The following is a 7,045-nucleotide window of genomic DNA, read 5'->3' as shown; positions in this document are numbered from 1 at the left end:
CTCTCTGTTCATGATGTGCACATTGCTGTCTTCAAAGGAGTGTCCCTTGTCCTTTAGGTGAAGATATACAGCCGAATATCGACCTGAGGGGTGAGTGCTCCTACTGTGGGCCATCCGCTTGTGAAGTGTTTGTTTTGTCTCACCGATATACTGAACTGTGACGTTCCCATTGCATTCGATAGCATATAAGCATTGCTCAGCTTATATCTGGGTTTATGATCCTTGGAGTGAACGGGTTTCTGTCTGAATGACTGTGTAGGTTTAAAGAACACAAGGATTTGATATTTGTTGAAAACTTATCCTAGTATCTCTGAAACTCCAGCTACGTCTGGGAAGTATGTGTTTTCCGTCTCCTCTGCTCCTTATTGCTGTCTGCTGGGCTGACGTCACTGCTGATCATTTATGTTGCTGTCTTGACGAAGGTCCAGTCAGGCTGACCGCACGCTTTCTAGACTTATTTCAAATATCTGTGCTCCCTGCCTTTAGCTGTAATATTGGTGGGCTTATTCTCGGCGCGGTAATATTCGTGTTCTGACAATGCAAAATTGTGTTCTAGTGGGTGGTAAGAGTCAAACCTTAGAGAGGATCTGTCTGTGTTGGTTTCCTGCAAAACCCAATATCCAGCTCAAACACGAGGAATAGTAAGAGATTTGAGAGTAGGAGGCTGGGGGGGCGGGGTGTGTCCAAAATGATATGAGAAGACAGGAGGGCGAGGAATGGAGCCAAGAGCTGGAGAGTTGATTGGCAAAAGGGATATGTAAGTTTTGAAGGGGGCACCTGGATTTGAACCAGGGACCTCTTGATCTGCAGTCAAATGCTCTACCACTGAGCTATACCCCCACATCTAAACCTCTTACCAGCTGTTCTTTCAGTTAGTCTTGACGAAAGGTCTCGGCCCGAAACGTCGACTGTACTTCTTCCTAGAGATGCTGCCTGGAGTACTGCGTTTACCAGCAAATTTGATGTGTGTTGCCAGACAGAGAGAGAAATCTATGCTCTGTGGCTGATCTCCGGAATGTGCAATGGGTAGGTGCGATTGGAGCAACACCCACAGTGTGACACTGTTGTATGTGATGGGACTGTAGCGGAGAGCGACACCCAGTGTGCTAAACTGACAGTGTGTGATGTTAACGTGTGGAGGAAGAGTCAGTAAGTGTCTGTACCCGGGTGTGCGAGATGCGGTGCTCCGGAGATAGATTCGTTCAGCGTCTGACGGCAGTGCCTCATTCGGCGATGGACATTGTGTGTTTGTGATGGACGGTGCCGGGGACTCCACTCACTGTCTGATCCCAGGTATGTGTGACGTAACAGTGTGAATGGAGATTCGGTGTGTTTCTGACCCCGAGAGTCAGTGATGGGACGGAGTGGAGGGAATTTCACTCTGTGTCTGACCACTGGCGACTGTGATGGGACGGTGCGGAGTGAACAACAGTCTGTGTCTGACCACGGGTATGTGTGATGGGACGGTTTTTAAGGGAATGTCAATCTGTATCTATCCACGGGGATGTGTGCAGGGACTGGTGTGGAGGGAGTTTCATTCTTTATTTGACACCAGGTGAGTGTGACAGGACGGTGTGAAAGGATGCCTTTTTCCCAGTGAAATTAATGGAGGGAGATTCACTGTTCCCTGCTCACGATATTCAGATCCAGCGTGTTCCCAGGAGGGGATCAGAAATGAAGACCGGTGTTATTGCATACACACATTTGAAATATCTTACGATGGAACCAAACAACATTGTACAAACTCTCAATCAAAGTTTCTGCAATAAATTAAAATGAGGAAGAGGTAGGTGCTAGAAGATATATCAACATTAGAGTGCAGATTCCTCTACACCGTCCTATTAGATATTCTGGGGTCAGACATAGAGTAAAGTTCCGTCCACACTGCTCCATCACACACTCCCAGGTTCAGACGCAGAGTGAAGCTCCCTCCACACCGTCACACTATACACTACAGGGTCAGACACGGAGTGAATCTCCCTTCACACCTTCCCATCACACCATCCCGGGGTCAGCCACACAGAGTGAATCTCCCTCCACTCCGTCCCACCACACACTCCCGGGGTCAAAACAAAGTGAATCTCCCTCCACACCGTCCCATCATACACTCCCGGTGTCAGACACATATTGAAACTCCTTCCACACCGTCCTATCAGCATCTCCGGGGGTTAGAGAGCGAGAGATTTTCCTTAAATAGAGCTCGAATTCAATAATTAATGATAGCAATTTAATTTGACAGAATTCTGCTAACAAAGCTGTCGACGACCAAGACAGTTCATACTGGATTGGATAATGCAAAGCCAGGTGAAATTTGGGCTCATGTAGGATTTTGAGGAGCGAATGGGTCGTGGGTTTTATTTGGGGACTGATACAAGCTGCGAGAATTGAGTAGACAGTGGAATAATTTTGTGTAATGTTACGGGGGTCCGGGTGAGACTGGGGAGAGCAAATATTTTGGGAACAGACACGCGGCTTTGAGATACAGAGTAGATCAGTGGGAATATTTTGGGGAAGCAGACCGGCGTGTGGGGACAGTGAAGCAGTCAGGTTAGTTTGGAGACTGATACGGTTCCGTGGCGAGAAAGTCGGAGTGTGGGAATATCTTGGGGACTGGTACGGGGCCGTGGGGAGAGGCCGGTGCTCATGCGTTCAAAATATAATGGACGAGGGGAAGAAGGTGTTCCTGAATCATTGAGTTTTTATATTCCTCTGCCTCTCCCCCGATGGTAGCAAAGAGCAAGGAGTTTGTCCCGGGTGGTGAGCAGCCTCAGTAAATGATGCCGCCTTCTCGAAGCATCGCATCTTGAGAATGTCCTCGATGCTGGACAGCGTTCTGCCCGTGATGGAGCTGGTTCGGTCTACATCCCTCTGCAGCCTCTTGCGACCCCGTGCGTTGTAGCCTCCACTCCAGGCGGCGATGCGACAAGCCAGAATTCTCCCGACGGTCATCTGGCGAACTTTGCGAGTTTTCAGTGAAGGATCTGGAGAACCCTTCTGCAATGAGAGAGCTTTGGGTGGTGGTGAATGCTAGAGCAGCGTAATGTCTGCAATATGCTCAGACACAGACTCGAAATGAACAAGACGACAGTATCGATAACCAAAAACAAAATCACCAGCAGTAGTACCAGCAATGCATTCTCTACGGTTGAGTACTGAGTGCTCAGCACGGGGCCTTTAACGATAGACGTTCAATGAAGGAATGTTGAATGGCAATAATTGTCAGTCTGAGTCTGAAAGGGAAAGCGGCAGCTAACTACATTCCGGGGAATAGGCGTCCCGACACTTGGATAACTTCCGCTGTTCAATCGGGAACATGACACCTTCTTCGTGTTTGCATGAATGTGTTTGGCCCAGAATAGATCCACTGAGATGTTGACACCCACCAACACAGCAACTTACATAAGTCCATAAGATATGGGGGCAGTGATAGGCCCTCCAGGCTGCTGCGCCATTGCATCATCTCTGATCCATTTCCCTCTCAGCCATGATCTCCTGCCTTTTCAACAAATTCCTTCATGCCCTGACTAATCAAGAATCTGTCAAACTCTGACACTTAAAGGCGATCTCCGTCACCGTGACTCATTCCTTTCCCGACACACTTCCCTTCTCCTTTATCCCCTACTTTCCTTGCACCCCTCCCTATCTCTGTTACCTGCTCAATCCATTAACATTATCCCTATCTCCGTCGCCACCCCATTCGTCTCCCTTTCTGTGTCACAGGCAATTGTGGGGACTGTGAGTGAGAGATGGCGTCTGGTGTTACACCTCTCCCCTTCCACCGGATATCTATCACCAGGTTCTGAGCCTCGCCAAGCTCTGCGTGCACAGGACGGTCACGTGGTGGAACAACACTTACATCAGTGACTGCAGTCTCATCACCCTTTCCCTGGCCTCCTCTCTCCTCCCCTTCCTTCCTCTTCTCGCAGCACACCACCCGGTCACACACACACACACACACCATCTCCGAGAGACGCACACAAATCGAGAGGACTGGAACGCTGAAGTGCTGGGTATTGGTGAGTGGAGAGATCGGGAGAGGGACGGAGCTGCGCGGTGTGAATCTCCCTCCACACCGTCCCATCACACACTCCCGGGGTCAGACACAGAGTGAATCTCCCTCTACACTGTCCCACCACACACTCCCGGGGTCAGACACAGAATGAATCTCCCTCCACACCGTCCCATCACACACTCCCGGGGTCAGACACAGAGTGAATCTCCCTCCACACCGTCCCATCACACACTCCCGGGGTCCGACACAGAGTGAATCTCCCTCTCCACCGTCCCATCACACACTCCCGGGGTCAGACACAGAGTGAATCTCCCTCCACACCGTCCCATCACACACTCCCGGGGTCAGACACAGAGTGAATATCCCTCCGCACCGGCCCATCACACACTCCCGGGGTCAGGTACAGAGTGAATCTCCCTCCACACTGTCCCACCACGCACTGTCAGTATAGCACCCTGGGTGTCGCTCTCCCCTACAGTCCCATCACATACAACAGTGTCACACTGTGGGTGTTGCTCCAATCGCACCATCCCATTGCACATTCCGGAGATCAGCCACAGAGCATAGTTTCCTCTCTTTGTCTGGCAACACACATCAAAGTTGCTGGTGAACGCAGTAGTCCAGGCAGCATCTCTAGGAAGAGGTACAGTCGACGTTTCGGGCTGAGACCTTTCGTCAGGAATAACTGAATGAATAGCTGGTAAGAGATTTACATGTTGGTGTATAGCTCAGTGGTTGAGCATTTGACTGCAGATCAAGATGTCCCTGGTTCAAATCCAGGTGCCCACTTCAAAACTTACATATCCCTTTTGCCAATCAACTCTCCAGCTCTTGGCTGCATCCCTCGCCCTCCTGTCTTCTCCTATCATTTTGGATACTCTCCCCCCCCCCCTCCCCTACTTTCAAATCTCTTACTATTCCTCGTGTTTGAGCTGGATATTGGGTTTTGCAGGAAACCAACACAGATAGATCCCTCTCTAAGGTATGACTCTTATCACCCATTAGAACACAATTTTGCGTTATCAGAACACGAATATCACCGCTCCAAGAATAAGCCAACCAATATTACAGTTAAAAGCAGGGAGCACAGATTTTTGAAATACGTCTTGAAAGCGTGCGGTCAACCTGACTGGACCTTCGTCAAGACAGCAACATAAATGATGAGCAGTGACGTCAGCCCAGCAGACAGCAATAAGGAGCAGAGGAGACGGAAAACACAGACTTCCCAGACGTAGCTGGAGTTTCAGCGATACCAGGAAAGGTTTTCAGCAAATATCAAATCCTTGTGTTCTTTAAACCTACACAGTCATTCAGACAGAAACGCGTTCACTCCAAGGATCATAAACCCAGATATAAGCAGAGCAATGCTTATATGCTATCGATTGCAAGGGAACGTCACAGTTCTGTGTATCGGCGAGACAAAACAAACACTTCACACGCGGATGGCCCACAGTAGGAGCACTCACCCCTCAGGTCGATATTCGGCGGTATATCTACACCTAAAGGACAAGGGACACTCCTTTGAAGACAACAATGTACACATCATGAACAGAGAGGACAGGTGCTTTGAAAGAGGGGTTAAAAATTGCCATCTTTGTCAGACTGTGAAACCCATCCCTGAACAGAGGGGGTGGGGCACGACACCACTTATCAGCTACTTGCAATGCAGTCCTCAGATCCCAACCCCGGCGTCCCCACAGTAGGTCACACCTCCGTTCATGCAAAGATAAGACTAATGACCCTCTCAACGCCTCTACGACTCTTCCCGACCTTCACCTGATTTCTGTACCTTCAAACAACTCACAGAGTTTATCAGCCGGAAAACTACCCAGCATGGATCAGAACTGAATAAACCTCATCCGGAGGGTGAGTGGCGATAAGTCTTCTGGACAACACGGACACGTCCAATTTCCGTGATTTACTACTACTTGTTAAACAATGAACTATAAGACTGACAAATTTCATAGACATGTCGCTCTACGTTCCTGAAATCCTCTCTATCCCATTTCTCGCCCGCTCGCCATCAACGCCAGCTCTATCACAGCCTTTCTCTCCTTACGACCTAACGGCCCCCAGCGCTCTTCTCTCTCTTCACCCCTCCCCTCTCTCTACTCTCTCCAGATATCTTCTCCCACTCTCGCCCTCTCCATCTCTCCCATTCCCTATTCCCTCCATCGCACTCCCTTCCATACTATTTTCCTCTCGCCCCTTCCTTCATCCTCCCTATCAACCTCCTCCACACTCTACCTCTCCATTTATGTGCCCCACTCTCAAACTGCCGCTGTCACATTTTGTCTATCCCCTTCTCCCTGTGCATCCCCCAATGTCTCCCCTCACAAACTTCGTCACTATCCCCACAGAAGGTCCAGTTTTGCTCCTTTCTGAATCTCTAACTTCTTTATCCGTCTGCCTTTCCATTTCACTCGACTCCTCACTGAGCCGTCTCTGAATTTCTCCCATTTTCCTTTCTCCCCAAAACTCTCTGCACTCCTTTTCCCCCCTTCCCATTCTCTACCGCTCCTACAGGATATTGACCTGCCGGAAATGTGACAGTTCGATACCACCACCCGGGGTCAGAGACAGAGACGCCCTCCCTGAACAAGGCCCCATCACACACTCCCGGGATCAGACACAGATTGTATCTCCTACCTCAGCATCCCATCAAACGGTCCGGAGGGTCACATATTCTCACGGACAGATACAAAGTAAAACTCCAGCCACACCGTCCCATCACACACTCCCGGGGTCAGAAACACAATGAAGCTCCCGCCATACCGTCTCATCACACACTTTCGTGGTCAGACACCGAGTGAATCTCCCTCCACGCTGTCCAATCCCAACCCTTGAGGTCAGAAACAGTATGAAGCTTCCGGCACACCGTCCTATCACACAGTCTGGGGTCAGACACAGACTGAAACTCCCTCGACACCATCCCATCACACACTCTCGGGGTCAGACACCGAGTGAATCTCCCTCCACACCGTCCCATCACACACACCCGATATCAAACATAGAGTGAATCTCCCTCCGCAT

General features: G+C 49.9%; 2 non-coding genes across 2 annotated transcripts; one reads left to right on the top strand and one right to left on the bottom strand.

The window, feature by feature from the left end:
* Positions 1–768: 768 nt before the first annotated feature.
* trnac-gca (transfer RNA cysteine (anticodon GCA)) lies at positions 769–840 on the bottom strand. Its single transcript has one exon. It is a non-coding gene; the product is annotated as a tRNA-Cys (tRNA).
* Positions 841–4,727: 3,887 nt separating this feature from the next.
* On the top strand, positions 4,728–4,801 carry trnac-gca (transfer RNA cysteine (anticodon GCA)). Its single transcript has one exon. It is a non-coding gene; the product is annotated as a tRNA-Cys (tRNA).
* Positions 4,802–7,045: the final 2,244 nt, after the last annotated feature.

This window comes from Mobula birostris, chromosome 13, assembly GCF_030028105.1.
Source record: "Mobula birostris isolate sMobBir1 chromosome 13, sMobBir1.hap1, whole genome shotgun sequence".
Lineage (NCBI taxonomy): Eukaryota > Metazoa > Chordata > Chondrichthyes > Myliobatiformes > Myliobatidae > Mobula > Mobula birostris.
Note: the sequence above shows the minus strand (reverse complement) of the source record. Positions and strands in the feature narration are given on the sequence as shown.